The sequence below is a fragment of the Desmodus rotundus genome, chromosome 5 (genome assembly GCF_022682495.2).
Source record: "Desmodus rotundus isolate HL8 chromosome 5, HLdesRot8A.1, whole genome shotgun sequence".
Classification (NCBI taxonomy): domain Eukaryota; kingdom Metazoa; phylum Chordata; class Mammalia; order Chiroptera; family Phyllostomidae; genus Desmodus; species Desmodus rotundus.
The window spans coordinates 12,712,874-12,725,568 of NC_071391.1; positions in this window are offsets into that span (position 1 = coordinate 12,712,874).

The following is a 12,695-nucleotide window of genomic DNA, read 5'->3' on the forward strand; positions in this document are numbered from 1 at the left end:
TTTAGCCCAATGTATGTGCTTGCTTCCTCTGTCGAATATTGTCATATTACTATAAGGGAGTGGGTTTATCTCTGGGCTCTGTATTCTGTCCCATTGATCTATGTGTCCATTTTTATGCCAGTACCATGCTGGGTTTTTAAAATAAGATCTTATTCATTTAGAGAGGAGGGAAGGGAGGGAGAATGAGAGATACATGATCAGTTGCCTCTCACAAGCCCCCCACTGGGGACCTGGCCCACAACCAGGCACGTGCCCTGATTGGGAATCAAACCGGTGACCTTTCAGTTCGCAGTCGGGCGCTCAATCCACTGAGCCACACACCAGCCAGGGCATTAAAGTTTTTGATGGATCACTAAATATAGGAACTCTGTGTAGACATAGAGGCTCCTTGAAAACAAAAATTCTAGATGTTTTTTCTGTTGTCATTCAAAAAGTGCCAGAATTTTGGAGACCTGGTACCTGGCCGCTCTGCAACTACCATTGATGGCTGGTTTCGTCGTGTCGTCTCCAAATTTGACCCCGGCTCTTGGCAAAAGGCCTCACAAAGGGCTCCACTTTGCAGAAGTAGAGCAGCTAACCCTCCTGTTTTCCAGACCGTTCTCAGACGCATCAGTTCTGAGAACAGCAGAGATGTTTCCAGAGCACAGACACCCGACACCTCCTGCGCACGGTGCCTTTGAAGCTGCAAAGCCTGCCCTGTCCTTCAAACCACAAGCACTGACTGTGTGGCACGGCCAGGTTTAGTCGACCGACCTTCCACCAGCGACGTTTCTGTCCGTTTCTCAGTGGAACGTCCCCGCAGAGGATAGCTCACCTCTGTTCGTGCGTGCTGAGGCCCAACGTCTGCGTCCCCTTTGCCTCGCCTTGCTGTTCCCCGTTAACTAAAAAGCAGCTCTGAGTGGACTTGCCCCCTTAAGGGCGTGCCACCGCGGCTCCCTGCAGCTGAGTCCTGTGGTCTCGGAGAAACAAGCCTCCTTGTGAAATCAGCTTCAGAAAGGCTTTGTTTTAATAAGGATGATAATGGACAAGCTCTGGTGACAAAGTATATGCCACATGGCCAGGGTAATGCTTGATTAATAAGGGTCAAAAGAAGAAGCTCCCTAAGAATATGGGAAGAAATGATGTCACTTGAAAATTCTGACTTCCTGCCAACACTCCCACGCTAAGACAAGGGCCACTCCCACAAGTTCATCCATCAGAAAGAATGCGTTTGTGATTTAGGAACTGTGGAGGATGCAGTGATGGGTGAGACTGCATTCCTGCCTCTGCGACTCCAAGTCGGGTGGAGGAGCCGAGCCCAGCTGTCCAGGACGCCCCAGCCGGGCAGCTCGCTCACGTCTCAGCCACCAGGCAGGGCATGTCGCTCTTCCTGCCTCTCGGTCTCGGTCACCACATGCCCTCTAACAGTCCCAAGGACCGGGAAAGAAAGTGGCGCTTTCTCCACCCCAGGGTTCCAGGACGTAGTCTGGGACTTCATCCCGTCTACCCAAACCAACGTGTAAGGCAACTACACCTGGGTTTTTCCAAACAACTCGTATTTCCTCAACCCTGTGGAACAAGAAGCTGCCACAGACTAAGGCCCAGTATAGGAGCTGCTTTCTTTTCTACTCTCTCCCCTACCAAAATTAAAATGTACGGGTTTTTGTTTCCCCCCAACTCCTACCCCCCAAAATAGCTCAGATGGAAAACAAAGACTAGTGTACCCACTGGAACAAACCAATCAGTGAGACAATTTGCTAGCTTCTGGGTTTCAACCCCCCCGGGCTGGGGTGGTGATGGTGGGTGCAGTTGCTTAATGGCTCTGGACCTTCACTTTTTGACCTTGAAAGTGAAGTGAATGTTCAGGTGAAATCATCTCTAAGGTCCTTTTCTTTTTATGAAGTCACATTTATTTGGATACTTCTCTCAGCTGCTGATCATTCCTTGCAGTAATGTGCCTGAAACAGCTTCTTGCTTCATCCTCCACCCCCTAGGTCTTCTCTCAGTCTCTGGCCCCCAGGGAAACAAAGACCCTTGGTTGCTCTAAGTACAGCCCCTCCCGGTCTTGCCTCCAACCAAGTTCAATACAAGGCCATCTCTCCTCCTAGTCCCCTGCACTGGCTACTCCTGGACTGTCGGATTCAGTGACAGGAAATCACCTCAGTGAACCCCTTCTCAGCCCAGCTCCAGCCAGTCCTCTTTCTTCACTTCCCCATGCAGCCCAGACTCTGGGGTGCATTCCATCAGCCACTCTCTTGTGAGCACCCCGGAGTCCTCACCCTCTGTCCTTCTGCCACATCCACATGGTAGTCCCCCAACTTGGGGTCATTCCAGCCATCCCGGCCATCTGTCTTCTCTGTTCCTACGCCCAGGCTGCCAGGATGGCTGCGGGAGAACCTGCCGTCAGGTGGCCCAAGGCCACCACTCACGTAGCTCCTCCAGCCTCGGAAAGGTACCCTCTGTGTCTGGCACTGAAGCCTCCCGCCCTTCCCCTTCCGTGGCGATGTCACACCTTCTCCACTGCCGCAAGTCCCCTGCTCCCTCCCTGCTACCACCTTCCTGCCTGTAACAACCTGGCTGGGAGGTGCTGGTGAAGAAAACTGCAGACAAATTCTGAACTCTTTAGTAGGCTTGTTTCCGCACTGGCATTGGCAAGATGACCCTGAAACTCCTTCAGGTGCATTGTATGACTGAGCAAACGACTAAACGTGTTGACGTTCAGAGCCAGGGTTCTCACTCTGGAGGAAGAAAGAAATATGTAATGGAGGGAAGTAAGAAGAAACCCTGTGAAAATGGCTTGGAATTAGAGATATCAGTGTGAACTCGTCCTGATTTCTAAACTACGGATATGTGTGTACATTCATATGTGTGTACGCACATATGTGTTTACACACGTGTGTGTGTGTTCAGCGCTGTCTGCTGGAAGGGCCTGAGATTACGTGCGCTCCATTAGCAAAAGGCACACTTTGCACTGCGATCTTGTTCTCTAATATCACTCCCCACTAGGAGGACTCAGGGCTCATCAGAGAAGTGGCTGATTGCAGGGCCGTTGTAGCGCTGAGCCGAGGGCCCTGGAACATTCTGTTATGCCAAAAAGCAAGAAAGTGCTTGAAAAAAGAGACGTGTCACAGGCAAAGGAGCCAGCTTGACTATCTTGGATATTTCAGGTGAAATAAAATATTAAAATTAATTTTACCTGTTTCTTTTAACTTTTTTCTTCTTAGCAGCATTTTATTTTTTTGATATATTTTATTGATTATGCTATTACAGTTGTCCCAATTATTCCCCCTTTGCCCCCCCACCCGGTACCCCCCCATTCCCTCAAGCTGTCCCCCTACCTTAGTTCATGTCCATGGGTCATGCATATAAGTTCTTTGGCTTCTCCATTTCCTATACTATTCTTAACATTCCCCTTCTACTTTGCATCTACCAATTATGTTCTTTATTCCCTGTACCTTTTTCCCCATTCTCCCCCTTCTCTCTCCCCGCTGATAACCCTCCAATGATCTCCATACCTCTGATTCTGTTCCTGTTCTGGTTGTTTGTTTAGTTTGTTTGTTTAGATTCAATTGTTGATAGTTGTGCATTTATTGCCATTTTAATGTTCATAGTTTTTATCTTTTTTTCTTAAATAAGTCCCTTTAACATTTCGTATAATAACAGCTTGGTGATGATGAACTCCTCTAGCTTTACCTTGTCTGGGAAGCTCTTTATATTTTTATCCACCACACATGAGTGTGGGACCACCCGTTCCACGTCTCCGCACCTCTTCCCATCTCTGTGCCTCTCCGCATCTCTGCCCTTCCTACCCATCTGGATGGAGGTGGCTTCTTCTTTAATTCCTTGGTCATCGGACTTCCATGCAGCTTGGTTTTCTGACGATTCTGGGTGATACTTGTTTTGTTGTCTAGTTGTAATTTTTGCTTTGGTTGTGCAAGGAGGTGAGCCGTATTTACCCACACCTCCATCTTGACCGGAACTCCCTGTTTTTACTGGTTTTAATGGAGCTACTAAAAATAATGAAATTGTATGTGTGGCTGGAATTATATTTCTGTCGGACAGCACTGTTCTACAATATTCATCTCACGATGAAATATGGCTTCTTGTCTTGTGCAACACCACTTACCTTAGCTCGCTGAATGCACCCTGGGCTTTGGGGCTCTCCCTGTACAGGCCCCACCTGGGTGGGGGGCGGAATCTGCACGCCACAGTGACGCAGGGTCAGGCCTCTCCTACACCCCAGACCACTAGATCCGTCTCCCCTCCATCCTTACTCACTTTCCTTCCACACCTCAGAGGCAACATGCCCCAAAAGGAATCATTCCACTATCTTTTCCTTAATTAAACTAGAGCGTCCCCCTATAGTCTTGCTCAGTGAGTAGGACCCCGATCATTACTGCGCTCGCAACCGTGGCACCCCTAGAGCCTCCTTCCCCTGCGCCTCCACTGCCAGTCAGTCACCACATTCTGTTGACTCTTCTTCCCAAGCAGACATAAACTTTGCTCCACCAGCTTAGTTCAGGTTATCGTTGTTCTCCTGAACTGGTCAGTCTGGTCTCCCAGCCTCCAGCCTTGAAGAGCCTGACCTTTCTCTACAGAGCAGCCGAGGTGAGCCAGTTACAAGGCAAGTCTGGTCAAGTCGGTCCCTGGCAGGGTGCCTCTCCTGCAGGACAGTCCACCTCTGACATGGGCCTGCAGCCCTGTCAGCCTCAACTCTGAATCCACCCTGTTCCCTGTGAATCTGCAACGTTAACTGCCTCCAGTCTCCCTCCACACCCTGCCCCATTACTTAGCAAACACCTGTAATCTTTCAAGACTCAGCTCAGTTATGTGTTGAGTATATCAATTTTTTTTTTAAAGACTCAGCTCAAACAGTAGCCCACTCTCTGAAACCGGCCCAGACGTTTGTTCCCAGGCAGGAGCCAGCAGTTCACCCTGTGCATCCTACAGACTTCTCCCTCCGCCCCTGGAACGCTTCCGTGCACAGTGTGTTTGCTCGTCTGCCTGTCCTAAGTAGGATGATTTCCACTACAGCCCACGGAGGGCGGGGAGACTCAAGCAAAATGCAGTATTGCTTTATGTAAACAAGTAGTCCAGGCATAGGGCAGCTCCAGGACTTGTCAGTTTACCCAGCGGCCCGTTGGTACCATCGAAGGTGAAGGCTTTGTCTCTTCCAGCCCCACCATGTGCAGTGCCGACCTTGCCCAACATTGTTGCTGTCTGTCTGTCTGTCTGTCTGTCTGTAGCAGACCCAGGCAAACCCCTGGACCCACAAAGCCCAGTGAAAGAGAACACCTGTCCCTGTGTGTCTTTTCACTGTTCTTCTATAACCTTATCTCTTGGTAATATTTGATTTACGGAAAAGTTGCTAAGACCCTCCCACAGTCTCAGTTTCCCCTAATGTTACCATCTCACGTTACTGTGGTGCGTGGTCAAAACCAAGAAAGCATGGGTACGTCACTATTAACTAGGCTCCAGACTTTATTCGGATTTCACCAGTGGGTTTTTTTAAAAATATTTATTTATTTATTTTATTTTTAGAGGGGGCAGGAAGGGAGGGAGAAAGAGAGGGAGAGCAACATCAATCGGTTGCCTCTCACACACGCCCCAGCCAGGGACTGGTCAATGAGCCAGGCGCGTGCCCTGACTGGGAATCCAACAGGCGACCTTTCACTCAGTAGGATGATGTTCAACCAGCTGAGCCACACCAGCCAGGGCTCACCAGTGTTTCCTTAATGTCCTTTTTCTCTTCAGGCATCCAATCCAGAACATGCATTTCGTTATCACGTCTCTCTAGTCTCCTCTGCTCTGTGATCATTCCCAGTCTTTCCTTATTTTTCATGAGTGATATTTTCAAAGAGTACAAGTTAGGTATCTTGTAGAATGGTCCTCAAATTGAGTTTGTCTGATGTTTTCCCATGATTTGACTGGGGTGACGGGATTTTTGGAATGATTACTACAGAGAAGTGTGCTTCTCATCAATCAGGGCACTTGCTGTCCACAGGACATTACTGGTGATGATATGTCTCTCCCTTTAAAAAAAAAAGGTTTTATTTCTTTATTTTTAGACAGAGGGGAAGGGAGGGAGAAAGAGAAGGAGAGAAACATCAATGTGTGGTTGCCTTTCACACGCCCCCTATTGGGGACCTGGGCCAACCCAGGCATGTGCCCTGACTGGGAATAAAAACAGTGACCCTCTGATTCACAGGCCAGCGCTCAGTCCACTGAGCCACACCCCCCAGGGCAGAGGTGTCTTTTTAAAGCCAGGAAAACCTTCCCAAAAGCCCTGGAGAGGATTCCTGCTTATGCCTCATTGGCCAGAATCCATTGGCTTTGATATCAAGGTAATAAAAGCCTTATAGAAGGAATTAAGAATATCTTTCCTCTATTTTCTGAAAGAATTTTCCAAGAATGATATTATTTTTTTTCTAAATATTTGATAAAACTTATAAGTCACACTATTTGGGCCAGGGTTTTTCTTAATAGAAAGATTTTTAATTACTAATTCAATTTAATTTTTTGTTATCATCTAATCAGTTTTTCTTTTTTATTGATTTTAGAGGAAGAATAGAAGGAAAGAGAGAGAGAGAAAAACATCAATTTGTCGTTCCACATGTTTATGCGTTCATTGGTTGATTCCTGTCTGTGACCTGACCGGGGATCAAACCCACAACCTTGGCATACCAGGACGACACTCTAAGCAACCAAGCTACCCAGCCAGGGCCAATCAACTTGTCAATTTATTTTCCAATTGCTTTTGATAATTTGTGTCCTTATAGGAATTTGTCCATTTCATCTAAATGTTCTAATTGTTGGCATAAAGTTGTTTGCAATATTCCTTTTTAACCTTTTTTCATTTCTGCAGGATCTATGATGATGTCCCCTATAACACTGCTAATTTTGGTGATTTGTCTGTTCTTTCTTTGCTTTATAGTCAGTCTAGCTAAGATTTATGTTGATCTTTTTCGAAGAACCAACTTTTGGTTCCATTGATTCTTCTCTATTGTTTCTTTTCATTATTTGATCGACTTTCACTTTCATCTTTATTATTCTCTTCCTTCTACTTACTTTGGTTTCCTCTTCTTTTGTTCGATTCCTGTTGTGGAACCTCATTAGAATATATATTTGAAGCTATGAATTTCTCTTAACACACTGCATCCATAAATTTCATCCATTGTATTTTTGTTTTCCTTCAGTTGAAGGTATTTTCTAATTTCTTTTGTCATTTCTTTTTTGATCCATGAGTTACTGAAGAAATATATTATTTAATTTCTAACTATTTGGGTATTTTCTAAATTTCTTCTTATTCCTTATTTCTAATTTAATTTCATTTTGAAAAGTATACATTTTATTATTTCAATCATTTTAAACTTATTGAGACTTTTTTAATGTCCTAGAATATTCCACAGAATATGTTTTCAAATAAAAAGCAAGCTGAAAAATAGTATGATAAAATGTGGAACCTGGAAAGAAGTGAGTATAAATTTATTTCAACACTGCTCAGTAGAGAATCAATAGGTACTATCTAATAAAAAGAGAATAAGATATAGTATATAAAGTTGAGGTCACAAAAATAACCACTATACCTAAAATAGAAACCTATCAAATATACCCCTACACATTCCCAAAGCAGATAGTTCATACAAGAAAAGTTTATGTTTAAAGTATTGACAAAAAGCTATTTAAAAAGTAGTAAATACTTTTTTAAATGTTGTAAAAAAATTGTATAATAATGGAAGTATGACTAAACATACTTGTCATATGCAGAAACATAAACGGGCCCCGACTGGTGTGGCTCCATTGGTTGGACAACGTCCCGCAATGCAAAAGGTCACCGCTCCGATTCCCAGTCAGGGCACACACCTGGGCTATGGATTTGACCAATGTTTCTCTCCCTCTCTTTCTCCCTCCCCCTCTAAAAATCAATAAATAAAACATTTTGTAATTTTTATTTTTATTTTTTATTAAATATATTTTATTGATCATTCTATTACAGTTGTCCCATTTCCCCCCTTTATTCCCCTCTGCCCTGCACACCCCCTCCCACCCACATTCCCCCCTTGTCCATGGGTCATACATATAAGTTCTTTGGCTTCTACATTTCCTATACAATTCATAACCTCCCCCTGTCTATTTTCTGACTACCATTTATGCTACTTATTCTCTGAACCTTTTCCCCCTCTCTCCCCCTCCCACTCCCCCACTGATAACCCACCATGTGATCTCCATTTCTGTGATTCTGCTCCTGTTCTAATTGTTTGCTTAGTGTGTTTTTGTTTTTGTTTTAGGTTCAATTGTTAATGACTGTGAGTTTGTTGTCATTTTACTGTTCATATTTTTGATCTTCTTTTTCTTAGATAAGTCCCTTTAATGTTTCATATAATAAGGGATCGGTGATGATGAACTCCTTTAACTTGACCTTATCTGGGAAGCACTTTATCTGCCCTCCCATTCTAAATGATAGCTTTGCAGGATAGAGTAATCTTGGATATAGGTCCTTGTCATTCATGACTTTGAATACTTCTTTCCAGCCCCTTCTTGCCTTCAAGGTTTCTTTTGAGAAATCATCTGAGTGTCTTATGGGAACTCCTTTATAGGTAACTGTCTCCTTTTCTCTTGCTGCTTCTAAGATTCTCTCCTTATCTTTAATTTTGGGTAATGTAATTCTGATGTGCCTTGGTGTGTTCCTCCTTGGGTCCAACTTCTTTGGGCCTCTCGGAGCTTCCTGGACTTCCTGGAAGTCTATTTCCTTTGCCAGATTGGGGGAGTTCTCCTTCATTATTTGTTCAAATAAGTTTTCAATTTTTTGTTCTTCCTCTTCTCCTTCTGGCACCCCTATGATTCAGATGTTGGAACGTTTAAAGATGTCCTGGAAGTTCCTAAGCCTCTCATTTTTTTGAATTCTTGTTTCTTCATTCTGTTCTGGTTGAATGTTTCTTTCTTCCTTCTGGTCCACACTGTTGATTTGAGTCCCAGTTTCCTTCCCATCACTGTTGGTTCCCTGTTCATTTTCCATTATTTCATTTTTCATAGCCTTCATTTTTTCATCAAATTTGTGACCATATTCAACCAATTCTGTGAGCATCCTGATTACCAGTGTTTTGAACTGAGCATCTGATAGGTTGGCTATCTCTTCATCACTTAGTTGTATTTTTTTCTGGAGGTTTGATCTGTTCTTTCATTTGGGCCATTTTTTTTGTCTTGGTACACCTGTTACATAGTAAGTGGCGGAGCCTTAGGTGTTCACCAGGGTGGGGAAACCCACCTTGCTGGGTTGTGATGCTGTATGTGGGGGAGGAGTCCGAGAGGGAACAGTGCTGCTTTTTCCTCTCTCTGCGGCTTTCAGTCCCGTCCTCTGCTACCCACAATCAAATTGGGCCCTTCTGGTGCTGATTCCAGGGTGGGTAGGCTTGTCTGTGTTCTAGGACCCTGTTGGTCTCTCCAGTGAACTCTCCTGTGAGGCTAGGGGTTTCTATAGCTGCTGCCTCAACCCCCACAGGTGTTTTCAGTCAGAGGGTTTGAGTCTTTCTTTCCCATGCTGGAGCCCTGGCCTTCGTGGTCTGTCTCGCTCCCGAGTTGTTCCTCCCGGTTTATCTGCACCTCCCGGTTTACCTTGCCTCAAATCCTCTCCCAGGGCCGCCTGTCTCCACCCCTCCTGCCGGTCTGGGTGAGTGTTTCTTCTTTAACTCCTTGGTTGTCTGACTTCCATGGAGCTCAATTTTCTGTCAGCTCTGCTTGTTTTTTGTTTTTAAACTTGTTGTTGTCCTTCTTTTGGTTGTGCGAGGAGGCACAGTGTGTCTGCCTACACCTCCATCTTGGCCTGAAGTCAGTAGGCTTTTTTTTTAATAAAACCTTTTTTTTTAAAGGAAGCTTAAAAAAAGAAATATAAATTGTCTAAATTCATTGTACTCAAAAGATTTTCAGATTGAAACCCACACAGAACCCACAATTACATGGCATATATAGGAGACATACCTAAAACAAAGTAACTAAGAAAGGTTGAAAATGAAAGGTCAGAGGAGCACTAGACAAATAAAAATAATAATAATAAAAAGGCTATTGCCTTGATATCAGATAAGATAGAATTCAAGGCCAAGAGCATTTAATAAGACATACTGAAAGAGTGCAATATACAGTGAAGCTACAAACTCTCTATACCAAATAACATTGTATTGATATTCATAAAGATAAAACTACTGGAAATACAAGGAGAATTTGACCAACATACATTAATATTGGAGATTTTATTTCACCTTCCTTTGGTTGAGTGGACAAAAACTAAATTAAAATGCACACACAACACTAACCCTGAGAAAAGAGAATATTTATCCTTTGCACACACTCATGAAACACTCCCAAAAATCACTCATATATTAACCCACAAAGCAAGTAAATGTTTAAAGTTACAAAAAGTAGAAATAGAAAAGCACAAAGCAATAAAACCAGGCATGAATAATATTATCTGGAAGGTACTATAAAAGCAAAACTGCCACTGAGAAATTAAAAAGCTCTCTCAAACAAATCTTTGGTCGAAAAAGAAATCAAAACCCAAATTGCTAACTATTGAAGAACTATTTGAATCAATGAGCTAAAGCCGTGCTCCAAGGGAAGTCCCTAACTGATGCTTACAGTAATGAATACGAAAGGGTGACAATGAATGAAGTGTCTGTAGTAAGCAGACTTTTAAATGTCTCCCCTAAGATTCCTGTCTTCTGGTTATTTAATCAAACACTAATCTCTGTACTGCTAGGGAAGGATTTTGTGGATGGAATTAAAGTTACTAATCAGCTGTCTTTAACGTGAGATTATTCTAGATTATCCAAATAGAAAGATGGGGTGAAAGAGGCAAAAGAGATTGCTAGAAGGGGAGGTCAGAGATATTTGAAGCATGAGGACTGGAGCCACCTTTGCTGGCTTTGAAGTCAGAGCAAGGGGGCCCTGAGCCCAGGAATGTCTCTAGACGCTGAGAGCAATCCCTGGACAACAGCCAGCAAGGAAATGGGAATCTCAGTCTCAGAACCACATGCACCTGACCTTGAATTCCATCACAGCCTGAATGAGCCTAGCAGCAGATTCTCGCCCGAAGCCTTTGGGTAAGAATCCAGCAGGCCAACACCTTGACTTCAGCCTTGTGGAACCCAGAGCTGAGAAATCAGCCAAGCCTGCTAGACTTCGGACCTACAGGCTGTGAGATAGTAAACGTGTGTTCTTTTAAAGCCACTAAGTGGTAATTTGTTATGGCAGCAATGGGAAATTAATACAGCATCTAACTTAAGAAGTTAGAAAAAGAACAACCAAATAAAGTCAAGGAAAGCAGATGGAAGGAATTAAGAGAGTTAGAAATAGCAAATGATTAGGGCTTCCAGTCAAGACGGAGGAGTAGGTAGACCTGCTTCGCCTCATTGCACAGACATAAGAAGGAACACAACCAGCTTAAAAATGAAAAACACCCAGAACTGCCAGAAAACCACCCGTAAGTGGACAGAAGTACCACACCCAAGTATTTAAAGAAGCCATATTCATCCAATGGGTAGGAGGGGTAGAGACAGGGAGTCCAGGCAGAGAGGACACAGTGTGGCAGCAGCAGGCAGAACAGGCGGTCCCTCATTCACATGTGGTGGATAAAAATCAGGGGGACATCTTGTGAGCAAGTGATCTCAGCCCCAGGCCAGACCGCACAGCCCACGGTTCCAACACTGGGAACAATAAACCCTCATAACTTCTGACTGTAAACCCAATGGGGGTTGGGGTGGCAGAAGAAACTGCCGGTCTCTCAGGAGAGCCCAGAACGTACATAAACCCACTCACTCTGGGAAGCACAACCAAGACAGCAGCTGGAGTGGTGCCAGTCCCATAAGGGAAGTGAGCGAAGTGAATGGAAAAGGGGCAAGTGCCAGGCAAGCCCCTAGAAGTCAGCCAGCAGTGGCATTGTCCTGTCTTCAACCCCTTCTCAGAACCCAGAGCCACAAAGCAGTGAAGCAGGTTGCCCCGCCCTGGCAAATACCCGAGGCTCCACCCCATACAACTTAACAGGAATGCTAAACAGGAAATCAAAGCGGCTCTACCTAGTACACAGACACAGGGAGGCTGCCAAATGAAGAGACAAAGAAATATGGCCCAAATGAAGGAACAGAACTGAACCCCAGAGAATGAACTAAGGGATGAGGGGATAGCCAACCTATCAGATGCAGAGTTCAAAATGCTGGTGGTCAGAATGCTCAAAAATCTCACTGAGTACAGCAAAAGTATAAGGGAAGAAATGAAGGCTGTACTAAGGGAAATAAAGACAAATTCACAGGTAATCAACAGTGAAGGGAAGGAAGCCAGACTTCAAATTAATGATTGGAACATAAGGAAGAAAGAAATAATCAACCAGAACAAGATGAAGAAACAAGAATGCAAAAAAAAAAAAACAAGGGGTGTTTAAGAAGCCTCTCGGACATCACCAAACTTACCAACATCAGAATCATAGGGGTGTCAGAAGGACAAGAAGAAGAGTAAGAAATTGAAAACTTATTTGAAAAAATAATGAAAGAGAACTTCCATAATTTGGCAAAGGAAATAGACATATAAGTCCAAGAAGCACAGAGAATCCCAGACAAGCTGGACCCAAAGTGGAACATGCCAAGACACATCATAATTAAAATGTCAAAGGTTAGAGATAAAGAGAGAATCTTAAAAGCAGCAAGAGAAGGGCAGAGAGTTAGTTACCTATA